Source organism: Sus scrofa, chromosome X, assembly GCF_000003025.6.
Source record: "Sus scrofa isolate TJ Tabasco breed Duroc chromosome X, Sscrofa11.1, whole genome shotgun sequence".
Classification (NCBI taxonomy): Eukaryota; Metazoa; Chordata; class Mammalia; order Artiodactyla; family Suidae; genus Sus; species Sus scrofa.
In genome coordinates this window covers 84,898,034-84,923,979 of record NC_010461.5, presented here as the reverse complement: position 1 = coordinate 84,923,979, position 25,946 = coordinate 84,898,034, and the positions used below count along the sequence as shown (strand labels likewise).

General features: G+C 42.4%; 1 long non-coding RNA gene across 1 annotated transcript; it reads left to right on the top strand.

Moving 5' to 3' along the window:
* On the top strand, positions 1,403 to 20,683 carry LOC100739062. The gene is made up of 2 exons (XR_002340852.1): positions 1,403 to 1,590; positions 20,390 to 20,683. It is a non-coding gene; the product is annotated as an uncharacterized LOC100739062 (long non-coding RNA).

Below are 25,946 nucleotides of genomic sequence, written 5' to 3'. Positions count from 1 at the left end.
TATTTGTTACTAGCTCTGTGGCAGTGGGCAAGTTATTGAGTTACCTGCTATCTCACTGGCCTGAATTTTCTAAGTTGCTTAGAAAAAAAGAGGAGAGAGAGAGATGACTTATAACTACCACCAATAATTGTGAGGATTAAATGGGTGTAAAGCACTTAACACAGTACCTGGTCCATAGATGCTCAAATATTAACCATGATTATCACTTAATATTTATCAGCTGGAAGGTCTTAGTGGAGAAAACATCTCTATCAAAGTCAATAATTACGGAGTTCCCATCGTGGCACAGTGGTTAACGAATCCAACTAGGAACCATGAGGTTGTGGGTTCGATCCCTGCCCTTGCTCAGTGGGTCGCAGACACGGCTGGGATCCTGCGTTGCTGTGGCTCTGGCGTAGGCCGGCGGATACAGCTCCGATTGGACCCCTAGCCTGGGAACCTCCATATGCCGGAGGAGTGGCCCAAGAAATGGCAAAAAGACAAAATAAATAAATAAATTTATTTTAAAAAAGTCAATAATTATAACTTCTATTTCAATATACTGCTTAACTCTATACTAGGCAATGTTCTAGGTGCTGCTTGCATGTGAACTTTTAAAATTCTCACTACCACTCTAGAGATACATCTTACTGTCATACCCATTCTACACTTGAGAAAGCCAAGGAATAGCATGTTCAAATCCCTTGCCCAAGATTCCACAGTTGGTTAGTGGAAGAGTGGAGATAAACCCAGAAAGTCAGGTTTACTAAGTCTGTGCCCTTAACCACTGAGGTATGTGATTTTTTTAAATTTATTTTTTTGTCTTTTGTCCCTTTAGGGCCACACCCGCGGCATATGGAGGTTCCCAGGCTAGGGGTCTAATTGGAGCTGTAGCTGCCGGCCTACCCCACAGCTCACGGCAATGCCGGATCCTTAACCCACTGAGCGAGGCCAGGGAACGAACCCACAACCTCATGGTTCCTAGTCGGATTTGTTTCCCCTGCGCCAGAACAGGAACTCCAGTATGTGATTAAATAGACAAGAACCAAAAGGAGATGGGTAATGGAGGGTAGAAAAAGCATGGGTTTAAGGTGAACAGTCAGAAACCAAATTTAGAGTCTGGCTTGGTCCGGAAGCTTAAAGGCATCATTATGAACTGTTCATGCTGTCAACAAGTTAAGCTCCTATTTAAAAATGAGTTGGTAAGCTTACAAGTCAACTTACAAGCCAGTTGAGAAAATGTTCAATAGATAATTACAACTAAGAGGAAAGGCCTAATATTTTATGTCTTTTACCAGGTAAAGGTCCGCCAACTCCCAACCGAGCAATCTGCATGCCAGGGGGCGTTGATGGTCCAATGAATATGGACGTGAAAGGGTTAAGGTCAGAGTCTCGGGGTGCTGCGAGCGGAGGCGAAGAGGACTGTGGGAGTTCCGTCGTACGTGGCCCCAGGGGCGCCTGGGAAATATCCTGTGCGCGTCTCTATTATGATCGAGTGTAAATGAGGGCCGCCGGCAGGCTGGAAACTAGCTACTGCGGTCGCAGTTGCTCTCTGAAGCCGCAAGGTAGGGGCGATCGGCTGCCGCTGCCAGGAGAGCGGACGATGCGGAGGTTTGTAACACTGTTCTGGGCTGAAGGCGTAGGCACGGCCTGCCTGCAGCCGCGCTGGGTTAGAGAACGAAAGTGAGAGGGCGTGAGGAGTGGGGGGAACTGACAGACTGACGGACCCAGCGGCGAGAATTGATGGCGTGTGTGTCGGAAGCGGGCGGGTAACTGTAGGTGTTGAGATGTGTGACTCTTCTGCATAGTGTTTGGGGATGGAAGAGGCGGCAAGCAGATGAATGGAGGGTAAAATCAGCAGGATGAAAAAGTGTTGTCGGCTGGGCACCAGCACATGTGAATCGTACCTATACAGGATGACTCTCCTTCCCCCTCCCCCACCCCGCGTCATGTTCCCTGGCCAGGAGTTGAACCCGCGCCGCAGCAGCGACCGGAAGCGCCGCAAAGACAGCGCCGGATCCCCAGCCTGCGCCACAAGCGAACTCCCAGGATGATTTTATTAGGCCCCTGATTTCAGATTCAATTTTTAATGAGTTGACTCCCTTTAACAGATAGCAACTACTTGCTCTGTGTTGGGTACTGGACTAGAGGCTCTATGAGGAGAAAAATTAACCTTTATTCTTGATAGTTACAGCATGTCAGTTACTATATGTATTTGGAGGCAGGCAATTATAATACAAGGATATAGACATAGATGCATCTCATTTTTTAAAAACCTCCTGAGGGTGCCATTTGGAATAACCTTTGATGTAGTGATTTGACATATATTTTGAAGGTAAAATAAGCAAGGAAAACTATGTGCAGTTTTCTCTCGGCATGCTCCCTTCCTTTTTAGCTCAGGTGAAGCTACCTAGAGAACTGAGTTGGACTTAAAGCCCAAACTAGTTTATTCCCAGTGAGAGCATTTGCCCATCACAGTGGCACTTCCAGGACTCCTGATGGAAAGTCATTCTTACCCAAGAGCAAGACCTCCCCTTGCATGCATAGCCTGCAGGTTCTAGGTAGGCCTATAGTGCAGGAGTCAAGGGCTCTCTGGCTTAAGCATTTGAAACACTGCTGTGTTGGCTCTTTGGTTTTCTAGCAAACTCAGTTCATAGCAGGGACTTGTGCATTTACCTGGAATCCTAAGCAATAAAAAATTTTAAATCATCAAACCTGCTGCTTTGTTTACCAGAGAAATAGCAGTATAGAAGACAGTCTAAGTGTTTCTCAAACTTTCCTGTGCATCAGAATCAGCAGCCGGGGGAGGTGGGGGCGGGGGGAGGGGGGACTTCTTAAAACACAGATTGCTGGGTTCCACCACAGAGTTGCTGATTCAGTGGTTCTGGGGTAGACCCACAGATTTACATTTCTAACAAGTTTCCAGAAGATGCCAATACTGTTGATTCTGGACTGCACTTGGAGAACTACTGATCTAAACAGAACTGAGATTAGTAAACCAGAAAGGACATCTCTAGGGAATACTAGGCACACTCCCACAGGTTAGACAAGTCTAAATTAAGTCACAGTAGATATGAAATAACATGGATGTGTTTTTGTTGTTCATTTGTATATTTTGAATGGAGGAGCAAAGATGAATCTTCCTGAACTAAAAGTAAGGTTTGCACCAGTTTTTCTTCACTCATAGAGTTCAGCATTCCTTAAATTGTTTAAAAAACAAAGTAGTTATTTTCTTTTCAGATCCCTTTCTGAGTTATATTCAAGTAACTAGTTATTTACAGAGCTCATACCTCCACTTGTATCATCACCAAAAAAATGAGGTGTTCCTAAATTCTGGTAGTAAATTGTGTTTGAAGTTACAAAATGAAAAGGTAATTGGAACAATCAACACAGAAGGATTAGTATAAGGAGCCAGAATTGAGATGGTGTGATGAGTAGTTTTATTTTTTTTCACCCGCAATGAAACCCCTCCCTCTTCAGAAGGAATAATCAGTTTATTTACTTTAGAGCACAGAGGGAACCAAAAATCTTACTGTGTCAGAGAATAACGTGAAACCTTCCTTTTGGGATTGGCCTAAACAGCCTATATCCCCAGTTCTGCATACCCTCCAAACCCTCCCACAAGCCTGAAAAAGACCAGGACACATTTTCAGAAATGTCACTAATCAGTCTAGACACATCAGTGCTGGATTCCACATCTCCCCCCCAGGCCAGTTACAAAACAAAATGAATAAAATACCCAAACCAAAAGTGCAGACACATAAAACATACACAAAAGAGTCCAAATAACCTGGCCTAAGTTTACTGTGAATCTTTTCAGGGGTAAGCAAAATGCTAGGAAGATCAGTGCCGTAGATGTTTCAGAAATCTAAGGGTCTGTGATAGTCACATTTCAAGGAAATCAGCAGGACACTATAGGGGAGGAAAACGTTTAACCCAACCCTCTTAGGGTTCCTGGCTGGGTCTGAAAATGCAACTGACAAAGTCAGGTTAACAGGAGAGAAGTGTGCAAGTGTATTTAATGGAAGTTTTATGTGACACAAGGCCCATCATAGGGAAATGAAGACCCAAAGAAACAGCTGAGCATTTTATGCTAGGTTTGACGAAGAGTGGGAAGTCATGGAGAAATATGACAAAGAGTATGAAGGAAGTGTAGTCAACTGGGGGAGACTTTCTCTGTGTCTCTTTGTATTTGGAGATAAAGATGTTCCTTTCCTCTAGATATAGGGAGGGGACCTCACATGAGGGTTTTATGACCTGTTTCAGAGGAGAAGAGTTATGAGAGGTCAGCTGATCTTCCTGCTTCTGCCATTTACTCAAACTCTTTCAGCTTTAAAATATTCAGTACGCCGGAGTTCCCGTCGTGGCTCAGCAGTATCTAGTATCCATGAGGACTCGGGTTCAATCCCTGGCTTTGCTCAGTGGGTTAAGGATCCAATGTTGCCATAAGCTGTGGTGTAGACTATAGACGCAGCTCAGATCTGGCGTTGCTGTGGCTCTGGCCAGCAGCTACAGCTCTGATTCTATCCCTAGCTTGGGAACTTCCATATGCCATGAGTGAGCCCCTAAAAAGACAAAAAAAAAAAAAATTCAGTATGTCATGGTGCCATATTTTGGGGTAGCATGTTTTAAACCCCATCAATAGTCACACACATGACTTTTGAGTATTAATTACGTTTCACATATGGTAGGTGAGCCTCTCATTTATCCTTATGCACTGATTCCTTCCCGCCTCACCAGTCCTCATCTCTGCCTAGTTTGTACTTAGTCTTATAGACAATATAATTTTCTATGAGATGTGAAGAAATAAAAGGAAATGAAACAAACATATGTTAGTTTCAACTATGCATCCCTGAGTCCTAAGTGATTCCTAGGTAGGAATGACTCTAATTTTGTTGCTTGAACACTGAATAGCTTATGGACTCTGAGAGCAAACAGATAGATGCTAAAGAGAATTTGGGGCCATGTGTGTCAGAGCAACAAACACATGATTACTCCAGAATTCTTTAGACAGGATTGGTTCCAATTCAGATTTCCTGCTTGTTACAGCTGACTCCTTAAACAACTTTATTTTTTTTTTCCTTTTTTAGCTGCCCTGCAGCATACGGAGTTCCAGGGCCAAGAGATCAGATTGGAGCCGCAGTTGCAACAGCAGATCCTTAACCCACTGTGCCAGCCCGAGGATCAAACCTGTGTTCCAGCACCCCAGAGACTCCACCAAGCAGAACAACAGGAACATCATCCCTAAACAACTTTAAATCAGTGTGTATCTCTAACTTGAAGTGGCGTAAGGTTTCAGGTCACACAGATAACCACAAGGCTATGGATGTCATTATTTTGTTTGGAATGGTTTTTCAGAAGATCAGGGTTCTTGCATCAAGTGTAATGTAGAGAAGAGAAGGGTAACTATCATAATTAATGTATGTTATTTCTTTGCAAAATAAGATTAAACTGAAGAACTCACTAGGAAGAGGAGGCAGATATGTATTTTGTAATCTGGAGTCTGCAACTGATGAGCCAGTTGCTGGGTGTACAACTATTGCTTTTCCCACAGCAGAGGCCTAAACACCCGTATGCCTGCGTCCAGGTTGCCCTTAGGTCCTGTGACCTGTTGGTAACAGGGTAGCTATTGCTGCTGTTTATTATGATAACTTTCCTGTACTTGTTAAGGTGATGAAAAAACCCTGACAACCTAATCTTATATAAATATATATTTTTGAACTATAGGAACGTTTTAACAGCTTCTGGAGATATAAGGAATTCATATAATTGAATGTATGAATGCCAAAACTGCATGTAAAAGAGCCAAATCCAACCTCTTCTTCAAAGCTGGAGGTCAGGACATTGGAAATGGCCTTGTCTGAAATGTGTTCTCTAATTTCAAGGTGCTTCAAGGAGTTGTCAGTGCCCTCCAGCCAATAGACCACCAGGAACATAACCTGTGGTTGAACAAGTCAGGTTGATTACTCAGTGTGTCAAGGGAGAATGCCCACCATGGGGAACTTGTGGAACATTTCAGAGAGTATAAGAAAGGATTTATTATAGGATTTGGACTTGCTTTCCATGGTTTGGGGGAGGATTTAAGGAAGTAAGGCTTCACTCTGGATTGGATTCTGTTAGGAAGTAACAGACTCTACATAAGACTAATTCCATGATTGGATATCTTAATGAATTTTTTCTAGCAGGATACACTAGAAGGAGACTAGTTGGTAAAGTAGCAGCAATCACTATTAGCCAGGATAGGAGGATGTCTGATCATTTTTTGGTTTGGTCAAAGTTCATTGTTTTGTCTCTTTTCAGAAATGATTATGCAGTGGTCCTGCTTTTGTCACAGAGGGCCCCTGTCTGATGTGGAGGGTCTGTGAAATTGTTTATGTTCATCAGGAGAACACCAAGGCCTAGTAGCTGTAAGGGCCAGGCCAACTCCCATACATTGGTGGTTGCTTTTCTCCTCAGAGAGATCAGTGCCAGGTCCAGCAGCCTGTAGGAGACCAATTTCCCTTTCTGCCAGGAGCATATATAGCAGAGAAATAGATGTAAACAGGAGAGATTGGGGGCTGCATGTGGATAAAAGCATCTGGTTACCCTCTAACAGAACTTGGGAGCATCAGTGAAAAATAGAAGTCCCCGTGGTTGTTTTCCTGTTAAAAAAGCGATAGGACTATACTTGAGCAAGACAAGTGGATAGGAGAATGTAGCAGATTGTGTTTTTCAAAGATGGCCACAATAGTATCTCTCATCCCACACTCTCTTCTGTAATGTGACCTTACCATCCTTCCATTGAGAAGTAGAATTGATGTCCCCCCTGCTTTGAATCTGGGCAGACTTTGATTGTTGGAGTCATTAGAATAGGGAGAAATCAGACTCTCTGACTTCTGAGGCTAGACCATAAGAGGCAGTGCAGCTTTTGCCTTATTTGCGGGGACCTTGACCTTTAGGGTCCTGAGCTTCCACTTAAGAAGTCTAACTACCTTGAGGCTGCCATGCTTTGAGAAAGCCCAGGCCCATATCAAGGCCAACTGTAGGTCCTGTGGTCAGCAGCCCCAGTTGACATCCTACCTAATAGCCGGCATCAACCAGGAGACCTATGAATGAAGACACCTCTAGATGATTAAAGCCTGCTTTGCTGTGGCTCTGGCATAGGCCAGTGGCTATAGCTCTGATTTGACCCCTAGCCTGGGAACCTCCATATGCCGTGGGTGTGGCCCCAGAAAAGACAAAAATAAAATAAAATAAAAATAAATGTTGTGTTTATTTCTGTCGTTATTATTATTAAAATTGTTGAATGGTCTTGGCACCCTTGTTGAAAATCAGTCACCATAAAGGTCTGAGCTTATTTCTGGAATCTATCTGATCTGTATATTTATCCTCTGCCAGTACCAGTCTTAATTACTGTAGCTTTGGGATAATTTTTGAAAACGTGAACTGTGAGCCCTCTTTATTCTTTTTTTTCAAGATTGTTTTGGCTGTTTTGGGTTCTTTGCATTTCCATGTAAATTTTAGGATCATCTCATCCATTTCTGTAAGACAGCTAGGATCTTTATGGGGGTTATGCTGAATCTGTAGATTGATTTGCCGAGTATTGCCATATTAACAATATTAAGTCTTCTGATCCATGGGCATGGGATTCTTTATATTTACTTCAACCTTGTTTTGTAGTTTTCAGTATACAGGTCTTACACTTCTTTTGTTAAATTAATTCTGAAGCAATTTTTTTGCTATTATAAATGGAGTCTTTTTTTTATTAATTTCCTATTTGGAGTGTTCATTTGCTAGTGTATAGAAATGTAGTTGCTTTTTGTATGTTGACCTGTAACCTTGCTGAATTTATTATTTGTAATAGTATTTTTGTGACTCCTTAGGATTTTACATGTAAAAGATCATGCCTCCTACAAAGAGAGAGTTTCATCTCTTCCTCTCCTTCATAACCAAAGGATAAGTAGCGTTTACCCTCCTCTACATCATTGTATGAGGTTGAAGGAAAACACTATATTATTTCCAATGACACATATGAAATTTTATTCTTTTAAGCTGGCAGAAAATGGTTCACTTTTCAAGCTTCCATATGAGTCTATATTTTACACACAGGAGTAGCTCTTGCTGGCTAAGTCATTCAGTCTGTAAGTTAGAATAGAAGTTCTAGTACTATTATTGGAATTGTGTAATCAGTGGGCCTTCAAAGATATTGGTTCCAAATGTTAAGTACAACCACCAACTGACCTCATGATTATGGGCCAAGTACAGAATATCTCAGTCTCTTGTTTCATAAAAATTCATGTGAATTTGCTGTATGGCTTTTTCAGTGTGTTCCAGCCCTACAGAACTCCCCCATTGGAATCTCGATCCTCCTCCTCCTATTGGTTCTGCTTATTCCCTCTGTACAGTCTTCTTTGAGAAGTATTCCTGTCCATTCACACATACCCCAATCTTTTCTAACACTCAAGGCCCCAAATCAGTGCCACTTGTTTGGAAACCTAGATCTGTTGTCCTCTTCATCGCTCTTCCCTGTTTCTCTTTTCTGTCACCTTCACTTTTACATTATAGTTACCTGGGCATCTGCTTGGCCTTCTTACTAGTCTGTGAGCCCCTGGAAAACAGTCCATATAAGAATGATGGGTGGGGTTCCCCACAGCTCCAAGATGAGTGTTTTATTCATCTTCAGGATCCATAGAGAGGACCCCTGAGCCTTTCCAACATAGATACTCTTTATTTTTTTCTCCCTTCATTGTCCTGGCTAAAACCACCAACACAGTGTTGAATAGAGGTGGCAAGAATGGAAATTCTTGTCTTGTTTCTGGTCTTATGACGTGTGTGAATTCCTTTATTACTTTGAGTTTATCTTTCTTGGAATTTGTTGAGCTTCCTGGATTTATAGATTAATGTTTTCATCAAATTTGGAGAATTTCAGGCATGTTTTCTTCAAATATACTTTCTGTCCCTTCCTTCTCCTTTCCTTCTGGGGCCCATTATGGGTACATTGGTGTGCTCAATGGTCTCCCATAGATATCTGAAGCTCTGCATTTTTCTTCATTCTTTTTTTTTTTTTTTTCTGTTCCTTAGTCTGGCCAGTCTCAATTGACCTGTCTTCAATTTTGATGATTCTTTCTTTTTTTTTTTTTTTTTTTGTCTTTTTTTTGCTATTTCTTGGGCCGCTCCCTCAGCATATGGAGGTTCCCAGGCTAGGTGTCGAATCGGAGCTGTAGCCACCAGCTTACGCCAGAGCCACAGCAACGCGGGATCCGAGCCGCGTCTGCAACCTACACCACAGCTCACGGCAACGCCAGATTGTTAACCCACTGAGCAAGGCCAGGGACCGAACCCACAACCTCATGGTTCCTAGTCGGAACCTCATGGTTCCTAGTCGGAACCTCATGGTTCCTAGTCGGAACCTCATGGTTCCTAGTCGGAACCTCATGGTTCCTAGTCGGAACCTCATGGTTCCTAGTCGGAACCTCATGGTTCCTAGTCGGAACCTCATGGTTCCTAGTCGGAACCTCATGGTTCCTAGTCGGAACCTCATGGTTCCTAGTCGGAACCTCATGGTTCCTAGTCGGAACCTCATGGTTCCTAGTCGGAACCTCATGGTTCCTAGTCGGAACCTCATGGTTCCTAGTCGGATTCGTTAACCACTGCGCCACGATGGGAACTCCCTGATGATTCTTTCTTCTGCCAGTTCATATTTGCTGTTGAGCCCCTCCAGTAAATATTTCATTTTATTTATTATACTTTTCAAGTCCAGAATTTCTTTTTGACTCTTCTTAATAACTTCTCTTTATCTATATTCTCTATATGGTGAAGCATCTTTATCATACTATGTCTTTCCACATGGTTTGCTTTAATGAGTTCTTTGACATATTTATATATAGGTTATTTGAAACCTTTGTCTAGTAAGTCTGATGTCTCATCTTCCTCAGGGACAGTTTCTATTGACTGTTTTTTTTTTTTCCCTTCCTGTATTTAGGCCATACTTTGTTCCTTTTTTTCTTTTTTTTTTTCTTTTTTTCTTTTTTTTTCCTGGCCGCACCTGCAGCATGTGGAAGTTCCTCGGCCAGGAATTGGACCCATGCTGCAGTTGCAGTCTGCACCACAGCTGTGACAAAACCAGATCCTTAACCCACTGCACCACAAGGGAACTCCCCCCTTCCTTTCCTTTCTTTGGCATGTCTCATAATTTTTTTTGTTTAAAAGTGGACATTTTAAATAATGTGGCAACTCACATTAACATGGCTGGGGTTTGTTGTTGTTGCTGTTTTTATTGTTGCTATTTATTCAGTGTCTTTCTTGGACTAATTTTGTAAAATCTGTATTTCCTGTTGTGTGCAGCCACTGAGGTCTTGCCCAATGTCATCACTAAGCTTGTAGCTTAGCTGTCAGCTAATAATTGGTCAGATGTTTCCTAAAATGTCTTGAATCAGTAACCCTCCTACCTTTTGCAGAAGTGCTCTGTGTGTATTGTGGTATGCTGTCAGTGCTCTGGTAGGCAGTGCTCGATTCTGCCTTAGTCTTCACTTCCTGTTTTTATAGACTCTCAAGGTTAGCCAGAGGTGAGAGATGAGAACCTTCTAATTTCTTTCCTGGGCATGTGCACAGCCCTGCACATGTGTTTACTTTAAGATCCTCAGAAATATATCAGAGCTATTCAGAGATCTTTTTGGACATCTGATTCCCAGGATCTTGCTTTTAAGTTTTTTGGTCAGTCTCGTCTTTTTTCCCCAACAGATGGCCTAGGCAGCTGTGATGTTAAACAATTGCCACTGACTGTATTTGGCAAATGCCCTGTAGATAGGGCTTTTCCCACTATCGCACGTCCTGCTGAGTCATAGCAAATAACTATAAGCCATGTGAAGTAGGCTTTTTCAGGGACCTGACAGGTCGCATAGTGATAGTGCTCAGAGGATGGAGTTTTTGAGGAACTCCAGGCTGTTCTATCCCTGTTAGTCATGGTGATGGTTAGGCAGCTGGCTTTCATGGCATTTTACCATGAGTGTGAGGCTGCTGGTTTTCAAGGCTCCCACTGATCAGGAGGGAGGGTGATTCAAATAGGGCAAGTTAAAAGGCCCCAAAGATCAGGGTTCTTAGCAAGATTCAGCCATTTTCTTTCTTTCTTTTTTTTTTTTTTTTTTTTTTTTAGGGCTGCATGTGTAGCATATGGAAGTTCCCAGGCCAGGAGTTGAATCGGAGCTGCAGCTGCTGGCCTATGCCACAGACACCTGAAAACCTGGAGGTATATTTGAGCCAAACTTATCCAAATCCCCTTTACAGTTCAGTGTATCCCACAGAAATTTTATTGGGCTTGGACCTTTCCTTTAGAAGGAATTTGGGAGAGAATGATATTACAAAGTGGGAGATGGGGGGAGATCCCACTGTCAAACAGTAGGTTAAGAATCCAACTGCAGTGGCTTGGGTCACTGTGGGAGAGTGGGTTCAGTCGCCAGCCAGGTGCAGTGGGTTAAAGGATCTGGTGTTGCTGCAGCTGTGGCTCAGATTCAGTCCCTGGCCTGGGAACTTCCATATGCCATGAGTGGGGCCATAAAAATAAAAAAGAAGGAAGTTCTGTTGTGGCTTTGTGATAATGAACCAGCGGCAACAGCTCCGATTCAACCCCTAGCCTTGGAACTTACATATGCTGTGGGTGCAGCCCTAAAAAGAACAAAAAATATTAAAAAAAAAAAGAGGGAGGCAGTATATCATAGTGGTCAAGAACTCAGATTCTGATGTCAGGCTACTTAAGTTCAAATCCTTTCTTTCTGTTTATGTGCTTATTAGTTGTATAATCCTGGGCAATTTAACCTCTCTGGCCCTATTATCTTTATCCATGAAATGGGAATACCTTCCTGCATCACAGGTTTGGTGTGAAGATTAAATGGGATCAATAGTGTAAAGTACAATGCCTTGCACAGAGTAAGTGCTTACCAAAAGTCAGCCATGTATTTTTTCTTTCAGTTTTGAGATATAGTTGACATCCAGCACTGTATAAGTTTAAGGTATACAGTATAATGATTTGATTTACATATATCATGAATAAGTTTATAAACAATAAGTTTAATGAACATCCATCATCTCATATAGATACAGAATTAAAGAAACAGAAAAAAATGTTTTATTGTGATGAGAACACTTAGGATTTAGTCTCTTGACAACTTTCATATGTAATATGAGGCAGTGTTAATTATATTTATCATGTTGTACTTTACATCCCTAAGGCAGCCATATTTTTATGAGTCCAGCCAGGAATCCAGGTACTAAATGCACAAAGCTGGAAACCAGGTAGGTATGGTCATAATTGAAATTGTTTATGAATGCTTCCTTCAATTGCTTTGTTTGTTTCTGTACAGTTCACCTTTAGAATTTGGTAGCATCTTCTTGAAAAGACCAGCATGTTTCCATCATGTTAGGAAGAATTGTATGAAGTGGTTTTTGTTTATGTTTGAGTTAGAACATTAAATGGAGAATGCTCACTTTGGGGGTAGAGGATGCAGGGCTGCAACAGAGGCAGAGATTCCACAGTGAGAAACCCCAGGACCTAGATGAGATTCATAGGGATGGAGTCAAGTTCTTGATTAGTTTAACCTCCTATGAGGAGAATCTCCTACCTGAGCTTTTCTCTCCTTGGGTTTCGGAGGTCCAAGGTTTTTATTTATTCAATCCTCATACAGGCATTGGGTGAGGGGAGCAGTAGTACTTTTTTTAAACTAGGGCATGGGCTCTGGAGCCAGGTCGGGCTTAAATTTGAGCCCTAACATTTCCTAGCTCTGTGACCTTGGGCAATTTACCTAACCTGCAGGATCATAGTATCTGTCTCACAGGATTATTATCAAAGTTAAGTGACCTAATACATGTATGTATAAAGGACTTAAACAAGTTCCTGGCATACATTAAATGCTCAACAAAGATTAACTACTTTTAAAAAAACATTTGTTTTTAATTTTTATTCTTTTGAGGTGTAGTTGATTTATAATACTATGTACATTTTCAGGTGTAGAAGATGATAGTGATTCACAATTTTTAAAAGTTATACCACATTTATAGTTACTATAAAATATTGCTATATTCCTCTTGCTGTAAAACATATCCTGTAGTCTATTTATTTAGCTTATTTATTTTATACATAGCAGTTTGGACCTCTTTATCTCTTGCCCCTATTTTGCTCCTCCTCCCTTCCCTCTCACCACTGGTAACCACTAGTTTGTTCCCTATGTCTTTGAGACTTAAAAAAGAATGAAATTTTGCCATTTGTAACAACATGGATGCACGTGGAGGGTATTATGCTAGGTGAAAGTCAAACAGAGAAAGACAAATACTATATAATATCACATATATGTGCAACTAAAAAATAAAACAGGAGTTCCCATAGTGGCTCGGTGGTTAACGAACTCAACTAGCATTCATGAGGATGTGGGTTCTATCCCTGGGCTTGCTCAGTGGGTTAAGGATCTGGTGTTGCCATGAGCTGTGGTATACATTGCAGATGCGGCTCAGATCCTGTGTTGCTATGGCTGTGATGTAGGCCAGCAGCTGCAGCTCCAATTCAACCCCTAGCCTGGGAACCTCCATATGCCACAAGTGCAACCCTAAAAAAATGACAAAAAGACAAAAAAAGTAATAATAATAAAATAAAAAATAAAACAAACTGGTGGATATAATATAACTACTTTTATAGTGGGGGAAAGTGATTATTTTAATTCTCTGTTTACATGTTTAACTCTGTTTATATGCTCAATTAGTTTTGTTCACCATTGTGTCTCCCATGCCTAAATAAGTTGGTTAGATGAATAAATGCTCACCCATCCTAATACAGTGAGAGGTGCTTGAGTACAAAGTACTTTGTTGGACACGAGGGATATGATATGTTATGCTTAACTTTGAGCGGTTCAGGAAATATTTGGTTGAAGGGGCTTTCCCTTCCAGAATTTTCAGTATAGTCAGAACTATGAGAGCTACCTGCGTCCGAGAACTCGGTAAAGCGATGCTAGAGAGCCACCAGGTGGCAGTACCACACAGGGACTCAAGCAGCAGAGGAAAAGATGAGCTCTTTCCAGCCAAGGGATCATGTTCTGGTCTGGAGCAGTTTTTCTCTCCTCTCCACAGAAATTCAAGCTGTGATTTCTTCCTCTTTGTTCTGCTGATCTTGGAGCACTACCCTACTCAAGGCTACTTGGGAGCCACTTGGTGCTCTAGCTGCTCTGTCTTTACAAGTCAGAAGAGAGAAACAATATTGAGAATGTTTCCAGTTCTTCAGATATTGGACTTCTGGGAGTTCCTGTCGTGGCTCAGCAGAAACAAATCTGAGTAGCATCCATGAGGACGCAGGTTCGATCCCTGGCCTTGCTCAGTGGGTTAAGGATCCGGCATTGCCGTGAGCTGTAGTGTAGGTTGCAGACGCGGCTCAGATCCTGTGTTGCTGTGGCTGTGGTGTAGGCCGGCGGCTACAGCTCCAATTAGAACCCTAGCCTGGGAACCTCCATATGCTGCAGGTGCAGCCCTAAAAAGACAAAAAACAAAACAAAGCAAAACAAACAAACAAACAGATATTGGGCTTCTAACTCCCATACCACTGACCTGTCTCTCCTGTTGTGCCCTGGATAGAATTAAAAGGATGAGAGGGAAGCAAAACTAACATTTTTTGACACAGCAGGCACAATATCAGAAGTTTTATATAATCACATCATTGAATTGTCCCAGAACCATGAGAGATTTTGTCATTTTTATCCATTATCTTGCTTTAGCAATTATTAACATACTCACAGCCAGTCTTGTTTCAGCTAGAACCCCTACCTAACACCACTAGATTATGTTATGGTAAATCCCAGATAATTTTTAATTGCATAATTCAATTTTTAAATACTTCCTCACATACCTGTAGAAGATGACTTTTAAACACACCACAGTACCATTATAACACTTTAAAAACCCCAAGCAGGAGTTCCCGTCGTGGCGCAGTGGTTAACGAATCCGACTAGGAACCATGAGGTTGCGGGTTCGGTCCCTGCCCTTGCTCAGTGGGTTAACGATCCGGCGTTGCCGTGAGCTGTGGTGTAGGTTGCAGACGCGGCTCGGATCCTGCGTTGCTGTGCCTCTGGTGTAGGCCGGTGGCTACAGCTCCGATTCAACCCCTAGCCTGGGAACCTCCATATGCCGCGGGAGCCGCCCAAGAAATAGCAACAACAACAACAAAAAAAGACCAAAAGACAAAAAAAAAAAAAAAAAAAAAAAAAAACCCCAAGCAATAATACTATAACATTATCAAATATATACCTGGTGTTCAAATTTTCCTTATTATCTCATTTTAAAAATTGCGTTTGGTTAATTCAAATCAGGATTGGAAGAAAGTTCATAGATTTAATTCATTTGATACATGAGCTATGAGCCATTTTACATAGAAACTGAGGGTCAGAGAAGATCATCTGTTCAGTACTTAAAAACAGTTTTCTGGAGTTGCTGTCGTAGCTCAGTGGAAACAAATCTGACTAGCATCCATGAGGACGTAGGTTCAATCCCTGGCCTCGCTCAGTGGGTTAAGGATCCGGCATTGCTATGAGTTGTGGTGTAAGTTGCAGACGCAGCTCAGATGCTGTGTTGCTGTGGCTCTGGCATAGGCTGGCGGCTACAGCTGTGATTACACCCCTAGCCTGGGAACCGCCATGTGCCGTGGGTGTGGCCCCCAAAAAAATTCTATTGAATTAGACCTGGTACCAAATGTCAGGGATAGAAAGATTAGGAAGACCTAGGTCTCTGCTTCAAGGAACTCAATCTTATGCTCCTGTAATGCTCTGTGAATATATCTATCATAGGACTTAATAGATTATGTCATTAGTATGTGGTTATATATCTGTCTTCCCAGATAGGTGGCAAATTCCTTAAAAGGTAGGGGCCAGTTCATGGTTAACATTATATTCCTAATACTTAGCATAGTTCCTGGTACAGAGTAAGTATTTTTTTTTTTTGTCTTTTTTAAAAATCTTTTTTTTTTTAGGGCTGCACCCACAGCATATGGAGATTCCCAGGCTAGGGATCTAATCGGAGCTGTAGCCGCCAGCCTACGCCAGAGACACAGCAATACAGGATCCGGGCCATGTCTGAGACCTACACCACAGCTCACAGCAACACTGGATCCCAACCTACTAAGCAAGGCCAGGGATTGAACCTGCAACCTCATGGTTCCTAGTCGGATTCATTTCCACTGTGCCACAATGAGAACTCCTAGATTAGGTATTTAACAACTATGGGGAAGGGAATAATTTTTTTTGTCTTTTTTTAGTGCTGTACCCGTGGCATATGGAGGTTCCCAGGCTATGGGTCCAATCAGAGCTACAGCTGCTGGCCAACACCACAGCCACAGCAATGCCAGATCCAAACTGCGTCTGTGACCTACACCACAGCTCAGGGGAATGAAGGATCCTTAACCCACTGAGTAAGGCCAGGGATTGAACCTACAACCTCATGGTTCCTAGTTGGATTCGTTAACCACTGAGCCATGATGGGAACTCCCAGGAAAGGAAAAATTTTGTCTGACCAGGCAGTGGGAACCAGTGAAGTGTTTCAAGCCAGGCTGGGCAGTGACATGATTATCATTGTAGGTAGGTGATGCATGTCATCATTTGGATGGGAGGCATGGCAGACTGGAAGGAGAGAAGAGACTATTGCTGAATTCAAGCCAGAGAGGATGAGAGCCGGACAATAGCAGCGAGTATGAAGAGGAGGAAACAGACTGAAGAGTTAACTGAGGATATGAATTCGGCAGTATTTGGTAGAGAATGAAAAGTTCCAGGTTTCTGGCTTGGGTAGTGGTGGTACCACCAATAAATTAAAGAGAGAAGCGAGTTTGGGGTGGGAAATTCGTTTGTTTTGGACCTGCTAAGGTGTGTCTGTATGATCTTCAGGAGGCACTATCCATGAGGATGTGTGAGACCAGAGCCCAGGCAGGAGGTCAGGAGTGAAGATCAGGGGATCACAGCATGTAGGTAGAGCTTGAAAGCCTGGCGGTGGATGCCATCACTCAGGACAGGACCTGCAGTGAAACAGGGAGTGGACTAAGTGACACTTACCAAGGGAGTAGAGAATGAGAAGCCCGTGAGAAAGATGAAAAAGGAATAGCTGCAGAGACTGGAAGAAAATTGGGGAATATGGTGCCCAGAGAGGATAAGTGTTCAGGAGGCAGTGTGTGGGAGTAGTTGACATGCTTGAGGCAGGTAGGGAGGTGGTGGTGGTGGAGAGCTCAGTATTGAGGCTTCGGTGTTGTCAGTGGTGGAGGAGTGGCAGCAAGTGAGCCTAAAAAGGCCAGTTGGGCCCTCGTTCGAAAGGACTTTTGTCACTTGCCTATGGAGTTAAGATTTCATTATATAGATAATGGGGAGTCATCAAGGGGTTTCAGAAAGGACTGACTTGGTCAAATCGGGATGTTCTAGAAAGATCAGACTGAGGCATCGAGGAGGATGCTATGGAGATAACAGCACTGGACGCAGGGCTTCTTGGGGTGGAACATAGTGGCACTTGGGCTGTGGCTGTATGGACTGTCTTCCAGAATCTTTAGTAGGTGAAACTGGCAGGCATTGAAAACGGTAGCTGGAGTTCTCATTGTGGCTAAACGGTAATGAACCCAACTAGTATCCATGAGGATGATGAGACCAGAGACGTGAATACCAATAGGAATCTATAGCTCATCCTGCATGCTGACTGCAGTCTCGTCTTCAGACAAGCTTCCTCCCTGTAGTTGTAAAAGGGCCACCAGCAGTTCCCATCCACACATCTTTAAATGGTGCCACAAAAGTGGGACACAATATTTTCCCCCATTTGGAGTTACCATCATGGCTCAGTGGTTAATGAACCCGAGTAGCATCCATGAGGACCCGGGTTCAATCCCCAGCATCACTCAGTGGGTTAAGGATCTGGCATTTCCATGAGCTATGGTGTAGGTCACAGACGCAGCTTGGATCCTGCATTGCTGGGGCTCTGGAGTAGGAAGGCGGCTACAGCTCCGATTGGACCCCTAGCCTGGGAACCTCCATATGCTGTGGGTGCAGCCCTAAAAAGACACAAAAAAAAAATTTCCCCCCATTTAAGTTGTTTTTTTTAAAAAATTAAAAGAAAGATTCTGACTGTTGTGATCTGGATCAGATGTTCATATATAAGCCAATCAAATGAATGGTGACTAGGGAGATGAGAGGGTACTAGGAAGTCCCCACTAGAACTGCATGGCTGGACAAGAGAGGAGTAGCACTCCTAAGAAACAGGGTTTTCTTTTCAAGGAAAGGGAAAGACTCTGGATAAACAAATAAAAATCTAACAGGGTTCTTGTATTCTCTGCCTCCACTGGTGGTACTACATCTTTACCTGGATGGAATGCAACTGGTCACTATTCATTATGAGCATATTTTCCTTTATATCCTTGGGCATAGGTATAATAGCTGCTTAAAAACACCTATCTGCTAATTCCAACATCTAGGTCAACTTGGGGGTCAGTCTTAATTGATTACCTATTTTCTTCATTATGGGTCACATTTTTCTGTTTCCAATATGTCCAATCATTTGGATTTGTCAGAGGACATGTTGTAGAGACTCTGGATTTCACTGTGTCCCTCTGAAGGGTATTGATTTTTTTTTGTTTTAGATGGTAGTTAACTTGACAGAACTCAAATTTCATATTTAGTTTCCCCTGCAATAAGCAGCAGCTAAAATTTCTATTCAGTTCTTTTAGCTTTATCTGAGCTATTTTGAGACTGCCCTGTACATGCACAGTTTAGAAGTTGGACAGAGATTTAGGCAGAGTTACTACACATAATTTAGGGCTCAACCCGTCAAGATCCCTCCATTCCAGTATTTTACCTCCAGAGGCTCCAGATACTAAAACCTTTTATCCTTTGGTAAAGACTCAGTTTTACTCACCTAACAGTCACTAATTGGAGCCTGCTCTGTGACCAAAAGCCTGAAAAATTGGGAATCTCACCTAAATCTAATCCTATCCTTTAGGTATAGATTCTCTTCCAGTTTCTTCTTTCTTCAGGTTGTTTGTCAATACTTTCAGGTAATTGTATTTTAGTATTTTGTCCAGAGTATATCTGAAGGAAAGGTGGGCTCTATAGAAGCTACCTGGTAATTTACTGGAAGCCAGAACCTACTGTGTAACCTGTTGTCAATGTAGCAAGAATGTTCTAGTGGGGTAGTAAGAAATTATACCCAAATTATATCTGGATGTTAGCTGTCAGTAATGTGGCTTTAAAAAGGCAGTTTTTATAACCAGATAAGCTAAGCATGATAAAGTTTCAGGGTGACAGGTTTTCAGGTATTAGAAGCTTGATAAGCCCCCACTTAGGCTCTGCCATAAACTGAAATAACTTCACTCTGGACAGGCAGAGTCCTACTGCCACCAATTTGAGTGCCTCTTCCGATGAGATTCACTCTTTAAATATCCCCTATCCTAATATCTCCTGGTCACCTCTGCTCTTAAAAGTATTATCTGAGGTTATGGTAGTAAATATAACTTCTATACAATTTGTAGATCAGAATGAGAAGCCAAGACACCCCCCAGCCCCATCTCCTGCCAAACCTAGCATCTGGGATGGAGAAGAGTGGATAAATTGAAAAGCTTTTTAGCCAATTGAATGGTCAGGGATTGTTGATAAAGTATATAAGGGGGAATTAGAGAGATGGGAGAGCTAAGGGTGACTTCCAGGTTTCTGCCTTGGGCGTCTCACAGGATTGTCAGTATAAAATCGAGAATATAAGAATGAGTGAGTTTAAGGGGGAAGATGAATTCAGCTTTGGCCATGTTTGAGGTACCTGTCGGAGTACATAAGAGTCTGGAGGACTGGAGAGAGATCTGGGATGAAGATGTGTGTTGGGGAATCATCAGTCACTCAGTGATAGATGAGGCCTTAGGCCTAGATGATATAACCAGATAGCATGTGCTGGGTGAGAAGAGAACTGATAACAAAGCCCAGCATTTAAGAGGAGAGCGTAAGAAATGAGTCACTTTAGGAGACTGAGAAACAGCCAGAATCATTAAAAGCATACAGGAAAGTTGGTATACAAGAGCCAGGGAAGGAAAATTTCATGAAGTTAGTGGTCCAGTTAGTATGTCAAGTTCAGCAGAAAAATCAATCTAAGCAAGTACCAAAAAGCATGCATTGGATTTAACAACTAAGAGGTCTTTACCTTAGAGATTGTGATTTCAGTGGGATGGCAAGGAGTGTTGCCAGACTGTAGTTTGAGGAGTGCACAGGGGTGGTAGACTCTTAACATGTATTTCCTGTTAACCATTCCTCTCAGTAATCATACCCCTGTACTGTGCCCTAGTCTTGAATCTGGTGGGCTCTGTAAATAAGTTTAACTGATAGAATGCAGGGAGGTGATGCTGCTTAACTTACAAGGGTACGTCATAAGAAGCCTTGTGGTTTTTGCCTTGGTCTTTTAGATCCCTGAGCAATCATCTAAGAAGTCTGATCACCTGAATAGACCACATGGAGAGACTGTGGGAGCACATGAAGAGAGGTGGGCAGGGGGAACCCAGCTGCATCCAACAATCCAGAAATCCCTAACAAGATGCTAGACATGAAGGAAACCATCTTGGATCCACCAGATCAACCTAGCCACCAGCTGGATACCACTGAGAGATGCCAGTGGAGCAGAATTGTCCAATAAGCCTTGCCCAAATTTCTCACCCACACAATTATGAGTATAATAAAATGATTATTGTTTTCAGCCCCAAGTTTTGCAGTGGCTTATTACATAGCTGTGTGTAACAGGAACATTGGGCATTCAAGGGATAGAGATTGTAAATGCATGTTGTACTTGAATAAGCTTGGGAAGGGAGAGATCAGATGGCAGCTGGAAGGTCTCATAAAATTGTTGGAGGATATTTTTAAAGATGGCAGAGACTTGAACATGTTCACATGCTGGTGGGAAGGAGCTAGAAGAAAGAAGGTTGAAGATACAGAAGAGAGGGGAGGTGGCTGATGGATGGGGTTTCTGAGAAGGAAAGGGATGAGCTCCAGAGCTCCAGTTAAGAAGCTGATCTTGGATTCAGGGAGGCAAGATGGCGGAAGAGTAGGGGGACATGCTCGCCTGCTCCCACAAACACAACAACAAAAAAACCCCGCATCTACAGGTTAAACGACTCACACAGAACATCAATCAATCGCTGGCAGAACCTAAACGCCAATAACAGCAAGAATCTTGTGACATAACTGGGTAAAACAAGAGAAAAGAGAGTGAGAGAAGGTGAATCCAAACTGGATGGGCGCCCCCGAAAGGGAACTGTGGAGGAGAAAGAGATCCCACACCCTGGAAAGTCACCTACTCATCGGAAAGATCAACCAAATCAGCGAATCTCCACATGCAGAGAAGAGCGCAGCAGTTAAGTCAGAGTACTGAAAAGCAGAGCGAGAACCAAACAGATCATCTGAACTACTGGCACAGTCACCAAAAATTGAGTCACTTGGGTGGGGGCTGGGCACCAAGACCTCGGCTCTGGAGGTTAGTACCCCGGGAACAGGACGGGGCTGGGGTGGGCAGAGTGGAGACTGCTTGGGGGGGGGGGGTCCTAGGAACTGGTCTGTCAGGTTTGACAGGGCAGAGACTGCCTGGGAAACTAGAAAGCAGAGTGTTGCGGGAGGAGGGAGCAATACGCTAAGGGCTGGGAAATGGAAAGCCACATCAGAGGGGACCTGGGAGAAGAGCTGGATTTGCAGGAGAGACAAGGTGCCAGTGTTGGGGAGGGGAGAGAAGAAGGGGTGGGCCCCCATAGAATACTCCCCACACCACAGCGAGCTCACTGGCCTGCCAGCTATCAGAAAGCTATGCTTCCCAGTACATCTCCCCTCCCCCTACCCCGCACAAATGCGCTGGACCTGGGGCTGCCTGCCATCCCAGAGGGCTGGCCTCAATAATTGCCGGAAGCCTACCACCCCAGGGGCTTTCCCTGCCCTGGCCTGCTTGCCCTCTGGAGGGGCTACACCCCGCGGAGCAGCACCAAACACCGCCAGCCCCCAGGAAAAGGCCTGCAGCCTAGAAAAGCTAGAACAAGCTTGGCCGCGTTGTGAAAAATCTGCCTACATTCTCAGGCAGTCCTTCCGAGTCGGGCTGCCCTGGGGAAGAGCCTCTTGGGTTCTCAGCAGCCCAGCTAGCTGCTATAGCCCTTGGGGGCTGCTGCACTCCCAAGGAACAGCTGCCCAGTACCACCAGCCCCCTGAAAGAGCCCCACAGCCCAAAAACACCAGAGCAAGCTCTGCCTGGTTGAGTGAAATCTGCTTCCATCGTGGTGTGGAACTCCCAGTCCTGTCTGCCTTCAGGAAGTCCTCCTTGCTTCAGAGAGACCCTGTCAGCCCCACCCACCCTCTGGAAAAGCCACGCTGCCTCAAAGAAGACTGACCAACAATGCCAGCCCTCAGGAAACATTCCACAGCAGTGACAAGGCAAATACTGCCCAGCCACGGCGAGTACAACTCCACCAGGAAAAAGAAAGCAACAAGCAAGGTGAAGAAGCTGAGAAACCATCCCCAGTTAAACCAACAGGAGAACTCACCTAAAGCAGTCAAAAATGAAACAGACCTCTGCAGCCTGACAGACCTGGAGTTCAAAAGAGAAATAGTGAAAATACTGAAGGAATTAAGAGACGATATGAACAGTAATGCCGACACCCTCAAAAAGGAACTAGAAAATATAAGGAGGAGCCAAGAAAAAGTAGAACATTCATTTGCAGAGATACAAACTGAACTAAGGGCAGTAAAAACCAGAATGAATAATGCAGAAGAACGAATTAGTGATGTGGAAGATAGAATAATGGAAATCACCTAATCAGGTCAGCAGACAGAAAACCAAATGAAAAAACATGAAAGCAATATAAGAGACCTATGGGATAATATAAAGCGGGCCAATCTACGCATAATAGGAATTCCAGGAGTAGAAAAAGATAAGGGGATGGAAAATATATTTGAAGTAAATTATCGCTGGAAACTTTGCAAATCTAAAGGATACTGAGTTCAAGATACAGGAAGCACAGAGGGCCCCAAAAAAGTTGAACCCAAATAGACCCACACTGAGACACATTATAATAAAAATGGCAAAAATTAGTGATAAAGAGAGGATCCTAAAGGCAGCAAGAGAAAAGCAGAATGTTACCTACAAGGGAAACCCCATAAGGCTATCAGCTGATTTCTCTACAGAAACACTACAGGCCAGGAGGGAGTGGCAAGAGATATTTAAAGTGCTAAAAGGAAAAAATATGCAACCTAGAATACTCTATCCAGCAAGAATATCATTTAAAATGGAGGGGAAATAAAAATTTTTTCCCACAAGCAAAAGCTAAAAGAACACAGCAATACAAAACCCAGGCTAAAAGAAATACTGAAAGGGATTCTCTAAACCAAAAAGAAAGGAAGAAAAGAAAGGGAGGGGGAAAAAAAAGAGGAAGAACTAGGATTGAGGAAACCACAATCAGAGAGCTGTCACTCAAATAAGCCAGCATACAGATTTAATCATGAACATGCTTCAAACAAAATAAAATTAAAAAGAAAAAAAAGAGTCATCAAAATCATAAAATGGGGACAAGGGAAGTAAGGAAATAAATAGACCCTTTTTGTTTGTTTGTTTGTATGTTTCTCTTCTTAATTTTAGTATAGTAATGAAGTCTTCGAACCTACAGGGCCATCAGGCCAAAACACACAATTATAGGAAGGGGTTAGCATACTTTAAAAACAGGGCAACCACAAGCCAAAACCAAACATTGCGTTCGCAAAAAATGAAAAAAGCCCCACTCAAACAGAAAATAATTGGAGACCATCCAACCAAAAAAAAGAAAGGAAGAATGGAGAACCATAGAATCAACTGGAACACGAGGTTTAAAATGGCAATAAATAATCATCTATCAATTATCACTTTAAATGTCAATGGACTGAATGCTCCAATCAAAAGACACAGAGTGGCTGAGTGGATAAGAAGGCAAAAACCTTCAATATGCTGCCTACAAGAAACTCACCTTAGGACAAAGGACACATATAGATTGAAAGTGAAAGGGTGGGGAAAAATATTTCACGCCAATAGACATGACAGGCAAGCAGGAGTTGCAATACTCATATCAGACAAAATAGACTTTAAAACAAAAGACATAAAGAAAGACAAAGAAGGACACTATCCAAGGAGAGGATGTTACTATCGTCAACATATATGCCCCAAATATAGGAGCACCCAGATACATATGACAAATATTAACAGACATAAAGGGAGAAATTGATGAGAATACAATCATAGTAGGAGATTTTAGTACCCCACTCACACCAATGGACAGATCCTCTAGACAGAAAACCAATAAAACAACAGAGATCTTGAAGGAAACAATAGAAAAGTTAGACTTAATTGATATCTTCAGGACACTACATCCAAAAAAAGCAGAATACACATTCTTCTCAAGTGCACATGGAACATTCTCAAGAATCGACCACATATTGGGACACAAAGCTAACCTCAATAAATTTAGGAGCATAGAAATTATCTCAAGTATCTTCTCTGACCACAATGCCATGAAATTAGAAATCAACCATGGGAAAAGGAAAGAGAAAAAACCTACTATATGGAGACTAAACAACATGCTACTAAAAAACCAATGGGTCAATAAGGAAATCAAGAAGGAAATTAAAAACTACCTTGAAACAAATGATAATGAAGACACAACCTCTCAAAATCTATGGGATACTGCAAAAGCAGTGTTCAGAGGGAAATTTATAGCGATACAGGCCTTTCTCAAAAAAGAAGATCCCAAATGGACAACTTAACCCTCCACCTAAACGAACTAGAAAAAGAAGAACAAAAAAGACCTAAAGTCAGCAGAAGGAAGGAAATTATAAAGATCAAAGAAGAAATCAATAAAATAGAGATTCAAAAAACAATAGAAAAAATAAATAAAAAATGAATAAAACTAAGAGCTGGTTCTTTGAAAAGGTAAACAAAATTGACAAACCCCAGGATAGACTCACTAAAAAGAGGAGAGAAAGAACTCAAATGAACAAAATTAAAAATGAAAAAGAAGAAATCACAATGGATACTGTGGAAATACAAAAAACCATAAGAGAATACTATGAACAACTATATGGCAACAAATTTGACAATCTGGAAGAAATGGACAATTTTCTAGAATCTTACAGCCTGCCAAATCTGAATCAAGAAGAAACAGACCAATTGAACAGACTGATCACTAGAAATGAAATTGAAGAGGTCATAAAAACACTCCCTACAAGTAAAAGTCCAGGACCAGATGGCTCCACAGCTGAATTCTATCAAACATACAAAGAGAATCTGGCGCCCATTCTCCTTAAACTTTTTCAGAAGGTTGAAGAAGGAATACTCCCAAAGACATTCTATGATGCCAACATCACCCTCATTCCAAAACCAAAGATACCACCAAAAAAGAAAACTATCGGCCAATATCTTTGATGAATATAGCTGCAAAAATTCTCAACAAAATCTTAGCCAACCGAATCCAACAACATATAAAAAAGATCATACACCATGACCAGGTAGGGTTCATCTCAGGTTCACAAGGATGGTTCAACATATGTAAATCAATCAATGTCATACACCACATTAACAAAAAAAAAGTCAAAAATCATATGATCATCTCAATAGATGCAGAAAAAGCATCTGACAAATTCCAACTTCTATTCATGATCAAGACCCTCGCCAAAGTGGGTATAGAGGGAACATTCCTGAATATAATCAAAGCCATTTATGATAAACCCACAGCAAATATAATCCTCAATGGGGAAAAACTGAAAGCCTTCTCACTCAAATCTGGAACAAGACAGGGATGCCCACTCTCACCACTGCTCTTCAACATAGTTTTGGAAGTCCTAGCCACAGCAATTAGACAAACAAAAGAAATAAAAGGCATCCACATAGGAAGAGAAGAGATAAAACTGTCACTGTATGCAGATGACATGATACTACACATAGAAAACCCTAAGGACTCAACCCCAAAA